Source organism: Triticum dicoccoides, chromosome 7B (assembly GCF_002162155.2).
Source record: "Triticum dicoccoides isolate Atlit2015 ecotype Zavitan chromosome 7B, WEW_v2.0, whole genome shotgun sequence".
Lineage (NCBI taxonomy): Eukaryota > Viridiplantae > Streptophyta > Magnoliopsida > Poales > Poaceae > Triticum > Triticum dicoccoides.
The window spans coordinates 463,875,013-463,895,169 of NC_041393.1; positions in this window are offsets into that span (position 1 = coordinate 463,875,013).

Below are 20,157 nucleotides of genomic sequence, written 5' to 3' on the forward strand. Positions count from 1 at the left end.
AGATTAGGCCTTTACCTTCAACGCAAGGGGCCGAACCAGTATAAAATATGACGTAGGGTAGAACCCTAAAGGCCAATATTTCACGATTGGAGCGGATTCCTACAAGGAACGCGAAGAACACGGGGAAGAATGAGAGAAATCACAAGGGGAAACACTCAAGAACAAGTCCAATCACACATCCACTAGACAGTCAAACACACAAGATCCACAAGGTACATGAACAATAAAGAGAAAGATACAAGGTAGAGTTCATCTCCAAGAGGAGTTCTTGATGGTATCCTAGACGGATCTTCTCACATGGAGGTCTTGAACTCCATGGGAGTGGTAGTCTCTCTCTCTCAAGAGTAGAGGTAGGAGCAAAGCTCACCTAAGAATGAGCTATCATATTTGCTAACCCTAGAAAGGATGAGGGGGAGGTCTATTTATAGTCTAAGCCATGAAGGGGTAAGTGGGAGAGGGTACATGGGCCGGAGGCCCGATACACTGTGCGCAGACAGGCCGGTAGTACCGGTCATGTGGCCGGTAGTACTGCTGGGAGCTCATGCGGGGCGGTAGTACCGGTCAGGTGGGGGCGGTAGTACCGCTAGGAGTCCAGGCGCAGGCTCTGGAGGTGTACGCCAAAGGAGCAGCGGTTGTTCCGGTAGTCTGGGCGGTTGTACCGGTCTATTGGCAGAAACCGTACAATCGGTGTAGCACCGGCCTTGCACCGCTCAATCACAGAAGGTGGGCCGATTGTTGGGCGGTAGATGGCCGGTTGTTTCACCCGGGCGGTAGTTGGGCGGTTGTTCCGGTCCTTCTAGGCTGGCCAGATCCTTCTTCTTCCGTCTTCGCTTCCACTCTTCCCTCGCGCATGGTGTAGGCGTTCCTTGGCGCATGCACTCCTCCTCGTCGTCCGTGAGGCTCCGACAATACCTATGCATGCACACGAGTGGAGTGTCAAGTAGTATACCATCCTCGAAGGGGTCAAGTGAACACATGTAAAGGAGAAGATTCACCTTTATGTATGAGAAGTAGAGGTCGCACGTGTCACTTGCCAAACGAACTCTTGACATGGTGATGTCCGTAGGATGCTCCGCATCATCCCCTCCCCCTTGGGAAAGATCTGACCTCGGATCGAAAACCAAATCACCATGGGAAAGAGATGGCTTCGCCGTGAAGAAGTGGACGTTCACCAAGTACTCGTCATCTTCAAGCTTGCAATGGACACTCTCCAATGTTGCACCGTCTTGGGATTCCTTCAAAATGAGCAAGGACAACAAACACTTAGAAAAACAAATGTGGTTAGCGGTTAGTGCAAAACCAAGCATTCAAGTGGTGATTCACCAAACAAGTGTCGTCATCAAGCATAGCATATGGTGTGACATGGGATTGTGGCATGGCATAAAAGCACATAATGTGAGCAAAATCAAGGTCATCATGGAAACAAGCATGTAAATGTGAGGTAGATATGCAAACATGTCTGATAAGAGAATAAGCATCTATCTCGAGGTCATGGCAAGCATTCACAAGCTGCTCAATGAAAGGTCTATGGTAGGCGTAAGAATCATTCGCAACACCAAAGAAGATGAGATGTCTAAACACACGGGTCAAGTGTAAGACAATCCAAGCATAACGTGCATAGGGTGTAGTGAATATAGTGTGGCACTCAACACAATAGAAATAGAAATTGTTCATTATGTGTGAGGCAATCAAGTCAAGCATGACAAGCAATAGGACATGGCATATGTGAAGCAATGATATTGGTGCAACCAACCATATGGTAGTAGCAAGCAGTCCAAGAATTGGATGCAACACACAAGGTGTATATGTCATGAAGCATGTAAATGTGGCAATCATGGGTGAAAGCAATATCTCGAACATGCGTGCAAATGGTGCAAGCAACACATGAAATATGATCCACAATATCCAAGATCATGAAGGATGTCTCCTTGAAAGCGTGTCCTTGTGCATTCTTCACAATACCTAAGCGGTAGGAAATGTGGTGTAGAAGCGAGTCATGGTAGAATGTATGAGGCTCGCTCTCAAGAGCTCAAATGGTCAACTCACATGAAGTGGAAGTCGACACGAAGTCCAAGTATCCTACACATGCACAAAACAAAACAAAGAGCGTATGTGCATGGTAGGTAAACACATCATCCATCATGATGGTTCTCTTCTTTTGCACATAACCATTAGAAGAACAAGTGCATGAACAATATGATGCAACAATGGTTATATTCATGGCACTAGGTATATGGTGCAAAGAAGGAAGGCAAGCATGCTTCATAAGAAATATGTCAAAATCTCCAATCATATGTGAGAATGCTATGGGGGTAATCTCATTAGCAAGGATAAATGCATCATTGCACTCAATACATGGCAAATCATCTAGCATGAGAGAGGCAACACATGGAGGTATATGACAAGAAGCAATATGAATCATGTGCAAATCATGGTAATGGTTGTCATCAACCGCATGAAATGAGTAAGTATGAATCATGGGTGATGCAACATGAGCAAGCATAGAGATCAAGTCATGCAAACTAGTGGAGTGAAGATGCAACACACTAGAGTAACTCATGGCAATCATGTAATGTGAACAAATACTAGGCATAGACAATGGACATGACATATCACAAGCACGAACACAAAGCAAGATGAAAGTATCATCATAGGAATGGTGCACAAAGCAAACATGGCAATAACAAGCAATGTCTCCACCAAGCTTGCAAATACACATACAAGTACTAGAGTCAATCATCATGTGTAATGCAAAGCATGGGTCACAAATGCATGGCGAAGGCATAGTAATGAGCATATCATGCAAAGTGAACATGGCAAGATGGGCAAAGGATATGTAATGGACAATAAACCATAGCCAAGTGAGGGCCATGTAGAAGAAATGCATGAAGTCTTTGCGCGAAGAGAGCGGTGGGAAAGACAATCCATGGGATCCAAAGTCATCATTGCTCTCTAGAGCTCGTTTTGTCAACTCATGGGATTGTGAGGTTGACAAGTATTCATGGGTACCTACACAAAAGAGACACAAACCAAAGAAATTGTGCGCGTGGTAAATGTACACATCATCCATCATGATGTGTATGTGCACATGTGAGTTAGCACAAGATAAGGAATGCTCAAAGAAATTTGATGCATGGTATAAGAACATGTCATTCATCATGAAAGAATAGTTGTTATGTATAACACGATGTGGATGCAAACTGAGCATACAATTATATGGCACATCAATAGCATTTGCATTCAAGGAAACATATGGTGCACATAATTATCGGGATCATGCAATGAATGGGATGGATCAAATTCTCCGAACATGTATGAGGAAACTATGGGGGTATCCTCATGAACAACATTGGAAACATCATATGGAGAAAATGGACAACATCCAAAACAATGCATATCCGAAGCTAGGTGGGCATGGCATGGCATATGAGATAAATGATGCAAAGGGAGCATATAAATATCATCACAAGAAAAACAAATGCCAATAACCATGGGCTTGTCATCTATGCCATATGTGCAAATTGGGTTTATTTTAATGGCATATGCATAGTCACTTTGAAGAGATTGCAAATATGACATATGGTTAATCTCATGCATAGCATATGACAAGTCAAGCGGATTATCAAACATGATGTGACCAAGGGAATTCTCACAAGAAATCCTATGTAACATGGCATCACAACTAATAGACTCCACATGAGAATCATCATCCTCATCATAAATGGGAAAGAAATCATCACATGAGGAAGTCACACTAGCATGAATCATGGAAATAGGTGGATCAACATCATGCAAGCAAGCAATGTCAAGAATGTCCACTAGTGGGACTAGAGCATCACCTTCACCTATGTTACCTTTTGTATTCCACTCAAGTGGTGTAGGTGAGGTGGGAAAGACCAAATGGTGGTCAATATCATCATCTTGATGGAACCATGTGTGGGTGCATCATATTCCACCATGGCCATCATCTTGTCTAAAGGGAGGACGAAGTCGTCTAGTATCGGTGCGTCATCACAGATGGGACCTAGCACCAAATGATAAGACACAATAGCGGTAGAGGTCAAGTTGTTAGAAAAAGCAAATGGCTTCACGAGACCTATCAACTATCACACTCTCTCTATGTGGTGGTTCACTCACTCCCTCAAAGTAGGTGCACTCAATCTCATGTATGGTGGAGTCACTCATCTCACTCAAGTGGTGGGGGTTGTGGCTCTCCTCATATGGGAAGTGGACCAACTCGTCATATATGGGGCTAGTGGTGAAGTCACTCTCACTCTCAATATTGTGGCAAAAGTCACTCAAGTCATCATACGTCACCGTGGTCGAAGGGAAAATCCCATGCTCAACCATATCATCAACGTTGCTGTGGATGAAGGCCGAAGATGGCACATCATCACTCTCCTCCATGACCGAAGGGAAAATCCCATGCTCGATCATCTCGTCACTGTTGTCGGGGATGAAGGTCGAAGATGGCACATCATCACTATCGCCTCCTAAGATGGAAGCATCATCCTTGCTCGCCACCTTGTCGCTCGCCTCCAAAGCTTGGTCCTTGAGGGTCTCCGTAGTCGTACTCGTCGCTGCACCGTCTTGAAAAAGAGTCATGGTAGACTCGGCACCATCAATGCCACAAGGAGGGATGGCGGTTGAGTCGAACTTGGGAGCATCATCTTGGAGCTCGTCGGGCTTGGACATCGTGGTGGTACTAGCCTCATGCTTGTCGTAGAGCTTGGTTGCCGCGAAGTGTGCTTGGGGTGGAGAAGCCTTGTCCTTCATGAGTTCTTGTTCCACCTTGAGAGCACCAATGTAGTAGTCGTCGACGGACTTGTAGTTCTCGAGGAAGATAGTCTTGTAGATGTCGTTGTTCAATCTCATCATGAAGTGGAACTTCATCGAAATGGGGTCGTCTACGTCGGCTCGTCGCAAGGCATTCTTCATCTCCTTGAAGTACATGTCGATGGACTTGGATCCTTGGATGGTGTTCTCCAATTGGCGTAGAAGTTGTTCCGTGTAGGTTGGAAGCACGAACTCTCACTGCAAAGCTCTCTTCGTCTTGGGCCAACTCATGTCGTAGCTCTCCGAAGGTGTGTGAAGACACCATGTTGATGTGTAGTCGTGGAAGTTACTTGTTGCGAACTTCACTTGATCTTCGGGAGGAACTTGATGTAGCTTGAGGTAGTCATCCATTAGGCGCTCCCACTCGAGATACTCCTCGGGTTCTGTAGTTCCATAGAAAGGAATCTTGTGGTCGGTGTCGAGGTCGTAGTAGCTCGTGGAACTCGCGGACTTGAGCTTGGGGAGCTTCTCTTGAGCGTAGTCTTGGGGTGCTTGTTGGCGAAGATGTCGTATGCTCGAAGGCGAAGATGCCTTGAAGTCGCTTGGCAAAGATCCCAAGGGAGATGGTGAAGTCGTTGAGCGGTAGTTGGTGTTGAGATCTTAACCTTCACGTTCTTGTTGGTGATGGTGTCGATGCCGATGTGATCTTGCCGGAGATGGTAGCTCAGAAGTATGTGCTCTTGAGCGTCCTCTCGAAGATGAGGAAGATCTCTTGTAGGACTTGATGAGGTCTTTGATCTCCTCCATTTGAGCTTGCATCTTGGCGTCGGAGTTGTTGTTCATGGCATCGAACTCGTCGTTGTTGTTGTAGACCAAAGGTGAAATGATTTTCCTATCCATCACAAGACTCGAGCAAAGGTGAGTAGGAAATGAGATAAACAATACCAAGTTACCTTTTCCCAAAGTTGAGGATGTATCCCGTTTCACTCAATGTGAAATGAAAGAATAGTGGAATTGGTATCGGACTTGTTCACTCACACCTATCAAGTAAAGCTTATGGTGGGGCTCATTGAGGATAGTGGCACAAAAATTTGATGTAAAATGTTAGCAAGAGTCAATAATGTTGAAACAGATTCACAAATTTGCAAGTGAAAAAAGTAGATCAATAGCAATGAATGGCACAAGGAAACACACACAGAGATAGATAAATGGGGTTGTGCAACCAAGGAATGAGCACAAAATGTGGAATCCACGAAAAACGCTCGTGTTGCACAGCTCAAGAGAGATGCTAGCACGATTGCTCAATAGGCGGATACGACACTTGTGCACAACCTATAAGATGCAAGATGGATAAACTTTCTATCCCAAGTATGCTATGTATTTATGGTTCTCGGTGTTTCTCTCAAGATGATCCAAGATGATCGGATATGACAATCTTATATGCAATGTGATATGATGCTATCGCACTTGCTTACAATCTTCTTTGCTCTCTCTTTGTCTTTGCTTAAAAGCGTATTCTTTCTTTTTTGTATGGCCACTTTTGCACAGTGCACAAACCAAGGTAGCAATTGTATATATGTGTGAACAAACTTGTGACACAAGAGATGATATGATACCAAGATGATACCAATATGATATGGTATGTATGCAATGGAGGGTGTAGACCAATGATCACTAATGTGCACAAGTAACGTTGCTGGCAATACTCAATGGCTAGTCTCGATAGGCAAGTAACACAAAATGGGCTAGGGGTTATCAATGCAATTTGCAAGGGGAATATACAAATATGTCGTTGAGGTTACTGTCCTTGGCGATGATGAGAGGTGGTGTTGCTGTGTTGACCCGTTCTTAGTTAGCTGAAACACCCTAGGAAACGGAAAAACCGCGAACTCAAAATCTCAAAGGCAAATGTCAAATGGTGGTAGCGGAAAGTGGTGGTGGTGTTGCACTAGGCAATGCGGAAGTGGGATAATGGGCTATTTACGCGTCGGAGTTGAAGTTTCTGTCCCTAAGTAGCCGAAACACCTTAGGAGACACAAGCCACAACTCAAACAAGCTCAAACAAAATTGGGTTAAGTTGGGTTGTCGGAAGTGTATGGTGGGCAAGGTTATGTGGAAGTGGAGGTGGTGGTTGATGAATAAGCAACCGTCTCTAAGTAGCCCAAACACCTTAGGAGACTTGAATCTCTACTCAAGAAACCACTAATGCTATGGGGATCAAAATGGGTTAGGTTGCGGAAGGCTATGGTAGTTAAGCGGATGATATGGTGGAGGGGCTAGGCAAACTTGCCAAATTTCGGAAAATTTGATGGAGTCAAATGGTGTTGAAACCTATCTAGATGGATGGGGTATGTCAATAGCTTCTCAATGAGCTAAAGAACGCGAAAATCGGACTCCGAATGTGAAAGTTATAGGGAAAACTGTCAAACAGCCGAAGCTTAAACTGGGAAGGGCGGTAGTACCGCTTTGTTGGCCGGTAGTACTGGTCCTGAAGCTCAGCGGTAGTACCGGTTTTGGAGGACGGAAGTACCCCTGGGTCGGGAAAATTCGCAGATCAGGATCGGGGCAATTTTGGGGCGGAAATGGATTATTTCAGGGGCAAAATTGGATGGATTTCGTGGATGGAAAGAGGTGAAACTTGGGGAGATGCTAGATCCACTCGAAACCAAGCAAATCCATGGATCAAAATCAACAAAACATCATCAAACCAACAAATCACAAAAAATAGGGCTATTTTTGGTGGGGATTTTCAGATTTAGGACGAAATCAACAAAACCAAGCTAGAATACACGGGGTAGGGGCTCCAAAAGCATGATCAATGTGGCTCATGGTACCAAGATGATGTAGGGTAGAACCCTAGAGGCGATCTTTCACGATTGAAGCGGATTCCTATGAGGAACGTGAAGAACACGGGGGAAGAGCGAGAGAAATCACAAGGGGAAACACTCAAGAACAAGTCCAATCACACATCCACTAGACAATCAAACACACAAGATCCACAAGGTACATGAACAAAAAAGAGAAAGATACAAGGTAGAGTTCATCTCCAAGAGGAGGTCTTGATGGTATCCTAGATGGATCTCCCCGTGATGGGTTCTTGATGATACCTTGCAGGATCTTCTCACATGGAGGTCTTGAACTCCATGGGAGTGGTAGTCTCTCTCTCTCAAAATTAGTAGGAGTAAAGCTCACCTAAGAATGAGCTATGATATTTGCTAACCCTAGAAAGGATGAGGGGGAGGTCTATTTATAGTCTAAGCCACGAAGGGGTAAGTGGGAGAGGGTACATGGGCCGGAGGCCTGATACACCGTGCACAGACAGGCCGGTAGTACCGGTCATATAGCCGGTAGTACCACTAGGAGCTCATGCGGGGCGGTAGTACCGTTCAGGTGGAGACAGTAGTACCGCTGGGAATCCAGGCGCAGGCTCTGGAGGTATATGCCGAAGGAGTAGCGATTGTTCTGGTCGTCGGGGCGGTTGTACCGGTCTATTGGTAGAAACCGGTATAATCGGTGCAGCACCGGCCTTGCACCGCTCAATCACAGAAGGTGGGCTGGTTGTTGGGCGGTAGACGGCCGGTTGTTTTGCTCGGGTGGTAGTTGGGCGGTTGTTCCGGTCCTTTTGGGCTGGACAGATGAAGGAAATATGCCCTAGAGGCAATAATAAAGTTATTATTTATTTCCTTATAATCATGATAAATGTTTATTATTCATGCTAGAATTGTATTTACCGGAAACATAATACATGTGTGAATACATAGACAAACAAAGTGTCACTAGTATGCCTCTACTTGACTAGCTCGTTAATCAAAGATGGTTATGTTTCCTAACCATGAACAATGAGTTGTTATTTGATTAACGAGGTCACATCATTAGTAGAATGATCTGATTGACATGACCCATTCCATTAGCTTAGCACCCGATCGTTTAGTATGTTGCTATTGCTTTCTTCATGACTTATACATGTTCCTATGACTATGAGATTATGCAACTCCCGTTTACCAGAGGAACACTTCGGGTACTACCAAACGTCACAACGTAACTGGGTGATTATAAAGGAGTACTGCAGGTGTCTCCAATGGTCGATGTTGGGTTGGCATATTTCGAGATTAGGATTTGTCACTCCGATTGTCGGAGAGGTATCTCTGGGCCCTCTCGGTAATACACATCACATAAGCCTTGCAAGCATTACAACTAATATGTTAGTTGTGAGATGATGTATTACAGAACGAGTAAAGAGACTTGCCAGTAACGAGATTGAACTAGGTATTGGATACCGACGATCGAATCTCGGGAAAGTAACATACCGATGACAAAGGGAACAACGTATGTTGTTATGCGGTCTGACCGATAAAGATCTTCGTAGAATATGTAGGAGCCAATATGGGCATCCAGGTCCCGCTATTGGTTATTGACCGGAGACGTGTCTCGGTCATGTCTACATTGTTCTTGAACCCGTAGGGTCCGCACGCTTAAGGTTACGATGACAGTTATATTATGAGTTTATGCATTTTGATGTACCGAAGGTTGTTCGGAGTCCCGGATGTGATCACGGACATGACGAGGAGTCTCGAAATGGTCGAGACGTAAAGATTGGATATCGGAAGTGTTCCGGGTGAAATCGGGATTTTACCGGAATACCGGGAGGGTTACCGGAACCCCCCGGGAACCATATGGGCCATCATGGGCCTTAGTGGAAAGGAGAAAGGGGCAGCCCAAGGGGGCTGCGCGCCTCCCCCCTTCCCCTAGTCCTATTAGGACTAGGAGAGGTGGTCGGCCACCCCTCTCCCTCTTTCCCCTTGGGAATCCTAGTTGGAATAGGATTGGGGGGGGGGAGTCCTACTCCCGGTAGGAGTAGGACTCCTCCTGCGCCTCTCCCTCTTGGCCGGCGCCCCCTCCCCCCTTGGCTCCTTTATATACGGAGGCAGGGACACCTCTAAACAGACAAGTTGACACAAGTTGATCCACGTGATCGATTCCTTAGCCGTGTGCGGTGCCCCCTGCCACCATATTCCTCGATAATACTGTAGCGGAGTTTAGGCGAAGCCCTGCTGCTGTAGTTCATCAAGATCGTCACCACGCCGTCGTGCTGACGAAACTCTTCCCCGACACTTTGCTGGATCGGAGTCCGGGGATCGTCATCGAGCTGAACGTGTGCTCGAACTCGGAGGTGCCGTAGTTTCGGTGCTTGATCGGTTGGATCGTGAAGACGTACGACTACTTCCTCTACGTCGTGTCATCGCTTCTGCAGTCGGTCTGCGTTGGGTACGTAGACAATACTCTCCCCTCGTTGCTATGCATCACATGATCTTGCGTGTGCGTAGGAAAATTTTTGAAATTACTACGAAACCCAACAGTGGCATCCGAGCCTAGGTTATTTATGTTGATGTTATATGCACGAGTAGAACACAAGTGAGTTGTGGACGATACAAGTCATACTGCCTACCAGCATGTCATACTTTGGTTCGGCGGTATTGTTGGACGAGACGACCCGGACCAACCTTACGCGTACGCTTACGCGAGACCGGTTCCCTCGACGTGCTTTGCACAGAGATGGCTTGTGGGCGACTGTCTCTCCAACTTTAGTTGAATCAAGTATGGCTACGCCCGGTCCTTGCGAAGGTTAAAACGGAGTCTATTTGACAAACTATCGTTGTGGTTTTGATGCGTAGGTGAGATTGGTTCTTACTTAAGCCCGTAGCAGCCACGTAAAACATGCAACAACAAAGTAGAGGACGTCTAACTTGTTTTTGCAGGGCATGTTGTGATGTGATATGGTCAAGGCATGATGCTGAATTTTATTGTATGAGATGATCATGTTTTGTAACCGAGTTATCGGCAACTGGCAGGAGCCATATGGTTGTCGCTTTATTGTATGCAATGCAATCGCGATGTAATGCTTTACTTTATTACTAAACGGTAGTGATAGTCGTGGAAGCATAAGATTGGCGAGACGACAACGATGCTACGATGGAGATCAAGGTGTCGCGCCGGTGACGATGGTGATCATGACGGTGCTTCGGAGATGGAGATAACAAGCACAAGATGATGATGACCATATCATATCACTTATATTGATTGCATGTGATGTTTATATTTTTATGCATCTTATCTTGCTTTGATTGACGGTAGCATTATAAGATGATCTCTCAATAAATTATCAAGAAGTGTTCTCCCTAAGTATGCACCGTTGCCAAAGTTCGTCGTGCCCAGACACCACGTGATGATCGGGTGTGATAAGCTCTACGTCCATCTACAACGGGTGCAAGCCAGTTTTGCACACGCAGAATACTCAGGTTAAACTTGACGAGCCTAGCATATGCAGATATGGCCTCGGAACACGGAGACCGAAAGGTCGAGCGTGAATCATATAGTAGATATGATCAACATAACGATGTTCACCATTGAAAACTACTCCATCTCACGTGATGATCGGTCATGGTTTAGTTGATTTGGATCACGTAATCACTTAGAGGATTAGAGGGATGTCTATCTAAGTGGGAGTTCTTAAATAATATGATTAATTGAACTTAAATTTATCATGAACTTAGTACCTGATAGTATCTTGCTTGTTTATGTTGATTGTAGATAGATGGCTCGTGCTGTTGTTCCATTAAATTTTAATGCGTTCCTTGAGAAAGCAAAGTTGAAAGATGATGGTAGCAATTACACGGACTGGGTCCGTAACTTGAGGATTATCCTCATTGCTGCACAAAAAAATTACGTCCTGGAAGCACCGCTGGGTGCCAGGCCTGCTGCTGGAGCAACACCAGATGTTATGAACGTCTGGCAGAGCAAAACTGATGACTACTCGATAGTTCAGTGTGCCATGCTTTACGGCTTAGAATCGGGACTTCAACGACGTTTTGAACGTCATGGAGCATATGAGATGTTCCAGGAGTTGAAGTTAATATTTCAAGCAAATGCCCGAATTGAGAGATATGAAGTCTCCAATAAGTTCTATAGCTGCAAGATGGAGGAGAACAGTTCTGTCAGTGAGCATATACTCAAAATGTCTGGGTATAATAATCACTTGATTCAATTGGGAGTTAATCTTCCAGATGATTGCGTTATTGACAGAATTCTCCAATCACTGCCACCAAGCTACAAGAGCTTCGTGATGAACTATAATATGCAAGGGATGAACAAGACTATTCCCGAGCTCTTCGCAATGCTGAAAGCTGCGGAGGTAGAAATCAAGAAGGAGCATCAAGTGTTGATGGTTAACAAGACCACTAGTTTCAAGAAAAAGGGCAAAGGGAAGAAAAAGGGGAACTTCAAGAAGAACGGCAAGCAAGTTGCTGCTCAAGAGAAGAAACCCAAGTCTGGACCTAAGCCTGAAACTGAGTGCTTCTACTGCAAGCAGACTGGTCACTGGAAGCGGAACTGCCCCAAGTATTTGGCGGATAAGAAGGATGGCAAGGTGAACAAAGGTATATGTGATATACATGTTATTGATGTGTACCTTACTAGAGCTCGCAGTAGCACCTGGGTATTTGATACTGGTTCTGTTGCTAATATTCGCAACTCGAAACAGGGACTACGGAATAAGCGGGTACTGGCTAAGGACGAGGTGACGATGCGCGTGGGAAACGGTTCCAAAGTCGATGTGATCGCGGTCGGCACGCTGCCTCTACATCTACCTTCGGGATTAATATTAGACCTAAATAATTGTTATTTGGTGCCAGCGTTGAGCATGAACATTATATCTGGATCTTGTTTATTGCGAGGTGGTTATTCATTTAAATCAGAGAATAATGGTTGTTCTATTTATATGAGTAATATCTTTTATGGTCATGCACCCTTGAAAGAGTGGTCTATTCTTATTGAATCTCGATAGTAGTAATACACATATTCATAATGTTGAAGCCAAAAGATGCAGAGTTGATAATGAAAGTGCAACTTATTTGTGGCACTGTCATTTAGGTCATATCGGTATAAAGCGCATGAAGAAACTCCATGCTGATGGACTTTTGGAACCACTTGATTATGAATCACTTGGTACTTGCGAACCGTGCCTCATGGGCAAGATGACTAAAACACCGTTCTCCGGTACTATGGAGAGAGCAACAGATTTGTTGGAAATCATACATACCGATGTATGTGGCCCGATGAATATTGAGGCTCGTGGCGGATATCGTTATTTTCTCACCTTCACAGATGATTTAAGCAGATATGGGTATATCTACTTAATGAAACATTTGAAAAGTTCAAAGAATTTCAGAGTGAAGTTGAAAATCATCGTAACAAGAAAATAAAGTTTCTACGATCTGATCGTGGAGGAGAATATTTGAGTTACGAGTTTGGTATACATTTGAAAAACTGTGGAATAGTTTCGCAACACACGCCACCCGGAACACCACAGCGTAATGGTGTGTCTGAACGTCGTAATCGTAATTTACTAGATATGGTGCGATCTATGATGTCTCTTACTGATTTACCGCTATCTTTTTGGGGATATGCTTTAGAGACGGCCGCATTCACGTTAAATAGGGCACCATCAAAATCCGTTGAGACGACGCCTTATGAACTGTGGTTTGGCAAGAAACCAAAGTTGTCGTTTCTTAAAGTTTGGGGCTGCGATGCTTATGTGAAAAAGCTTCAACCTGATAAGCTCGAACCTAAATCGGAGAAATGTGTCTTCATAGGATACCCAAAGGAAACTGTTGGGTACACCTTCTATCACAGATCCGAAGGAAAGACATTCGTTGCTAAGAATGGATCATTTCTAGAGAAGGAGTTTCTCTCGAAAGAAGTGAGTGGGAGGAAAGTAGAACTTGACGAGGTAACTGTACCCGCTCCCTTACTGGAAAGTAGTTCATCACAGAAAACTGTTTCAGTGACACCTACACCAGTTAGTGAGGAAGCCAATGATAATGATCATGAAACTTCAGATCAAGATACTGCTGAACCTCGTAGATCAACCAGAGTAAGATCCGCACCAGAGTGGTACGGTAATCCTGTTCTGGAGGTCATGCTACTAGATCATGATGAACCTACGAACTATGAAGAAGCGATGGTGAGCCCAGATTCCGCAAAGTGGCTTGAAGCCATGAAATCTGAGATGGGATCCATGTATGAGAACAAAGTATGGACTTTGGTTGACTTGCCCGATGATCGGCAAGCAATTGAGAATAAATGGATCTTTAAGAAGAAGACTGACGCTGATGGTAATGTTACTGTCTACAAAGCTCGACTTGTCGCAAAAGGTTTTCGGCAAGTTCAAGGGATTGACTACGATGAGACCTTCTCACCCGTAGCGATGCTTAAGTCCGTCCGAATCATGTTAGCAATTGCCGCATTTTATGATTATGAAATTTGGCAAATGGATGTCAAAACTGCATTCCTGAATGGATTTCTGGAAGAAGAGTTGTATATGATGCAACCAGAAGGTTTTGTCGATCCAAAGGGAGCTAACAAAGTGTGCAAGCTCCAGCGATCCATTTATGGACTGGTGCAAGCCTCTCAGAGTTAGAATAAACGTTTTGATAGTGTGATCAAAGCATTTGGTTTTATACAGACTTTCGGAGAAGCCTGTATTTACAAGAAAGTGAGTGGGAGCTCTGTAGCATTTCTGATATTATATGTGGATGACATATTACTGATTGGAAATGATATAGAATTTCTGGATAGCATAAAGGGATACTTGAATAAAAGTTTTTCAATGAAAGACCCTGGTGAAGCTGCTTACATATTAGGCATTAAGATCTATAGAGATAGATCAAAACGCTTAATTGGACTTTCACAAAGCACATACCTTGACAAAATTTTGAAGAAGTTCAAAATGGATCAAGCAAAGAAAGGGTTCTTGCCTGTGTTACAAGGTGTGAAATTGAGTAAGACTCAATGCCCGACCACTGCAGAAGATAGAGAGAATATGAAAGATGTTCCCTATGCATCAGCCATAGGCTCTATCATGTATGCAATGCTGTGTACCAGACCTGATGTGTGCCTTGCTATAAGTTTAGCAGGGAGGTACCAAAGTAATCCAGGAGTGGATCACTGGACAGCGGTCAAGAACATCCTGAAATACCTGAAAAGGACTAAGGATATGTTTCTCGTATATGGAGGTGACAAAGAGCTCATCGTAAAAGGTTATGTTGATGCAAGCTTTGACACTAATCTGGACGATTCTAAATCGCAAACCGGATACGTGTTTACATTAAACGGTGGAGCTGTCAGTTGGTGCAGTTCTAAACAAAGTGTCGTAGCGGGATCTACATGTGAAGCGGAATACATAGCTGCTTTGGAAGCAGCAAATGAAGGAGTCTGGATGAAGGAGTTCATATCCGATCTAGGTGTCATACCTAGTGCATCGGGTCCAATGAAAATCTTTTGTGACAATACTGGTGCAATTGCCTTGGCAAAGGAATCCAGATTTCACAAAAGGACCAAACACATCAAGAGACGCTTCAACTCCATCCGGGATCTAGTCCAGGTGGGAGACATAGAGATTTGCAAGATACATACGGATCTGAATGTTGCAGACCCGTTGACTAAGCCTCTTCCACGAGCAAAACATGATCAGCACCAAAGCTCCATGGGTGTTAGAATCATTACAGTGTAATCTAGATTATTGACTCTAGTGCAAGTGGGAGACTGAAGGAAATATGCCCTAGAGGCAATAATAAAGTTATTATTTATTTCCTTATAATCATGATAAATGTTTATTATTCATGCTAGAATTGTATTTACCGAAAACATAATACATGTGTGAATACATAGACAAACAAAGTGTCACTAGTATGCCTCTACTTGACTAGCTCGTTAATCAAAGATGGTTATGTTTCCTAACCATGAACAATGAGTTGTTATTTGATTAACGAGGTCACATCATTAGTAGAATGATCTGATTGACATGACCCATTCCATTAGCTTAGCACCCGATCGTTTAGTATGTTGCTATTGCTTTCTTCATGACTTATACATGTTCCTATGACTATGAGATTATGCAACTCCTGTTTACCGGAGGAACACTTTGGGTACTACCAAACGTCACAACATAACTGGGTGATTATAAAGGAGTACTACAGGTGTCTCCAATGGTCGATGTTGGGTTGGCGTATTTCGAGATTAGGATTTGTCACTCCGATTGTCGGAGAGGTATCTCTGGGCCCTCTCGGTAATACACATCACATAAGCCTTGCAAGCATTACAACTAATATGTTAGTTGTGAGATGATGTATTACGGAACGAGTAAAGAGACTTGCCAGTAACGAGATTGAACTAGGTATTGGATACCGACGATCGAATCTCGGGCAAGTAACATACCGATGACAAAGGGAACAACGTATGTTGTTATGCGGTCTGACCGATAAAGATCTTCGTAGAATATGTAGGAGCCAATATGGGCATCCAGGTCCTGCTATTGGTTATTGACCGGAGACGTGTCTCGGTCATGTCTACATTGTTCTCGAACCCGTAGGGTCCGCACGCTTAAGGTTAGGATGACAGTTATATTATGAGTTTATGCATTTTGATGTACCGAAGGTTGTTCGGAGTCCCGGATGTGATCACGGACATGACGAGGAGTCTCGAAATGGTCGAGACGTAAAGATTGGATATCGGAAGTGTTCCGGGTGAAATCGGGATTTTACCGGAATACCGGGAGGGTTACCGGAACCCCCCGGGAACCATATGGGCCATCATGGGCCTTAGTGGAAAGGAGAAAGGGGCAGCCCAAGGGGGCTGCGCGCCTCCCCCCTTCCCCTAGTCCTATTAGGACTAGGAGAGGTGGCCGGCCACCCCTCTCCCTCTTTCCCCTTGGGAATCCTAGTTGGAATAGGATTGGGGGGGGGAGTCCTACTCCCGGTAGGAGTAGGACTCCTCCTGCGCCTCTCCCTCTTGGCTGGCGCCCCCTCCCCCCTTGGCTCCTTTATATACGGAGGCAGGGACACCTCTAAACAGACAAGTTGACACAAGTTGATCCACGTGATCGATTCCTTAGCCGTGTGCGGTGCCCCCTGCCACCATATTCCTCGATAATACTGTAGCGGAGTTTAGGCGAAGCCCTGCTGCTGTAGTTCATCAAGATTGTCACCACGCCGTCGTGCTGACGAAACTCTTCCCCGACACTTTGCTGGATCGGAGTCCGGGGATCGTCATCGAGCTGAACATGTGCTCGAACTCGGAGGTGCCGTAGTTTCGGTGCTTGATCGGTTGGATCGTGAAGACGTACGACTACTTCCTCTACGTCGTGTCATCGCTTCCGCAGTCGGTCTGCGTTGGGTACGTAGACAATACTCTCCCCTCGTTGCTATGCATCACATGATCTTGCGTGTGCGTAGGAAAATTTTTGAAATTACTACGAAACCCAACAACAGATCCTTCTTCTTTCGTCTTCGCTTCCACTCTTCCCTTGCGGATGGTGTAGGCGTTCCTTGGTGCTTGCACTCCTCCTCATCGTCCGTGAGGCTCCAGGAATACCAATGCATGCACACGAGTGGAGTGTCAAGTAGTATACCATCCTCGAAGGGGTCAAGTGAACACGTGTAAAGGAGAAGATTCACCTTTATGTATGAGAAGTAGAGGTCGCACGTGTCACTTGCCAAACGAACTCTTGACATGGTGATGTCCGTAGGATGCTCCGCATCAAACTCTCTATGTCCTTTGTCCCATTTAACCCCTTTAAGCTAACCTAGTTGCGATGGCTCCACGACTAAGTCCTCACACTAGGACATCTATCGTGAAAATTCCATGACAGTTGGTGCCCACCATGGGGCCAGTGCACAGTGGTTTTGAGTTCTTGAAGGGCGGCTTCAAAGGGATCAAGGGATACGCTGTGGGTCGGATGACCAAGAGTCGTTGCGGCAAGCTCTACATCGACGATGCAGGCTAGGGCCCCGAGGTCGGCTCAATTGAGTACGGGTACCGGGTCCCCTTCGGTGGAATTCATGTCTTCATCGGCAAGATCGGCGAGCCGGGCCCTGAGCCGGACATCTGCACCGACATCATCGAGACGGCTCAGCGTGCACGACCCTCCCGAGCTCAGCCCGCAATGAAACGTGCCTTCATGGGATTCATCCATGGAGCAGAATTTGAGGAAGGATCCATGTCTGGCGGTGAGACGGCCATCTATTCTGACGGTGAGTCGTCCATGGGCGATACTACTTCATTGTATCAACTGCAAGACAACAGGCTTGGGGGTTGTTCCAATGGCAACAGTATTCAGGACCCCTATGAGCCGCCGAATAGGGTTGTAATCTTCATGGTCGGTACACAGCCTGAGCAGAATTCTTCAACTGCGGTAGCAATGCTCTCTGGGTCAGCAACGGCGATGGCAGCTGGGGCAGGATACCCTGCGCGCCCGCCGGCTCAGGTTTTGACTGACTTGCTAGATAATCTGACAGCCTTGTTAACAGCAGAGGTTAACCCGACAAATCAAGTTCAGCATAACGCGGTAGTTGAAAAACTACATGACGAGATAGCACGAGCCAAGGAAGACCTGGTGGCGGAGAATGCTAGGATGACTGTACAGCGAGCTGTTTTGGATGCTCAGGCACAACGGATCCAGGCTAATTCCTTTCGGCTCTCGTTGGATCAGAACGCTTCAAACGAAATCATGAGAACAAGGCACCGGAGTCGTCTGCCCACTACAAAAAAATACACTTCCGTGATGATACGTGTTTGTCACAGTAGGTCGTGTTTTTTGTCATGCATGTACATCCATGACCGATTTATGACAGAATCAAGATAGTCATACGTGTGATGTCGTAGAAGTGTTCCATGACATTACCAAAATTATCATCACGGAAGTGTCCACTTCCATGACGATAAATCGCGCGTCACGGAAGTGCTTTCGTCAAGGGTGACCGATACGTGGCATCCACCGTAACGGAACGCCGTTAAGCTATTGGGTCGGGTTTTGGATCCGATAACCCGTTAACAGCCCCGACCAATGGGGGTTTTCCACGTGTAAAATCATCATTGGATGGAGGAGACACGTGTCAGGTCCACGTTGGCACAGGTGTCACTCATCCAATGGGCGAGACGCGCCTATGATATGTTGACACGTGGACCGGCCCATCAAGTTTAAATGGGCCGGCCCAACTAAAGGCCCACAAGATTTTGTGAACCATAATGGGCCGGCCTAGCTAAAGGCCCATGAGATTTTGTGGACCATAATGGGCTGGCCCAGCTAAAGGCCCACAAGATTTTGCGGGCCATAATGGGCCGGCCCAGGTAAAGGCCCACAATATTTGTGTGTGCCATAATGGGCCGGCCTAGGTAAAGGCCCACAAAATTCTTGCGAATCATAATGGGCCGGCCCAGCTAAAGGCCCACGAGATTTCGCCGACATTAATGGGTCGGCCCAGCTATAGGCCCACAAGATTTTGAGGACCCTAGTAGGCCGGCCCATTAACTGGATGCCATGTTTTGGGCCAAATGTCGGCCCATATTTGATTCGGTCCATTAATGGTCTGCCACGTTCTGGGCCTAATAATGGCCCATATGAGATTCGGCCCGTTAAAAGCCTACCATGTTCTGGGCCAAATTACGGCCCAGATCAGGTCCGACCCTTTAAGAGGCTTTGGGCTCAATTATCGCCCATATCAGATTCGGCCCGTCAACTAGACGCTATGCTTTTGGGCCCACTTGCTAAAGGCCCACTTAGTAATTCGACCTGATATTAGTTTCGGCCTGTTAAGGGCCCATTTAACATTTCGGCCCTATATTAATTTCAGCCTATTAAAAGCCCGTCATATAGTTGGGCCTAACTACGGCCCGGTTTGCATCCGGCCTGCTCGCAGCCGATATCTGATTGGGCCAAACAAGGACCGAGACAATTTTGGCCTGTTAAAAGACCGTGATTTGATTCGCACAATCATGGGCTGGGGTCCATTTCGGGCTGCTGCCGGCCCATGAGCTGTTCGGCACGTTTCAAGCCCAACCTACATCGTGATTGCATGATGGCCCGATTATGTACCATAATTTTACGGTTTGGCTGGTTTACTGCGAAGACATGATATATATACAGTAAAATAACTGCAGCATCATGAATAAGAAAAAACCTAGACTATACAATAAAGAAATTACGGCATATTACATCCACTGGGCATCAAAGTTCGCCACTATGATAATAAAGCACAAGCAGACAGCAGATTACATACACTGGGCATCAAAGATCGCCACCAGTGCAAATAAACACGCCAAAAAAATAATATACAAAACTGACAGCACTTCAATAGAGTTCAAGAAAGGTTAGCCCTGCTGGGGAGCTGCAGCGCAAATAGCTGAGCAAGATGATGAGACTGCATTTGTTCAACACTTATATCTTCCTCACTCTGAAAGATAAACAAGCAGACAGATGACATGTTTTTCACATAAAAGTATCAGTGTTGACAATTCATCACAGTTCTTACTGACGAATAAAGTGACACA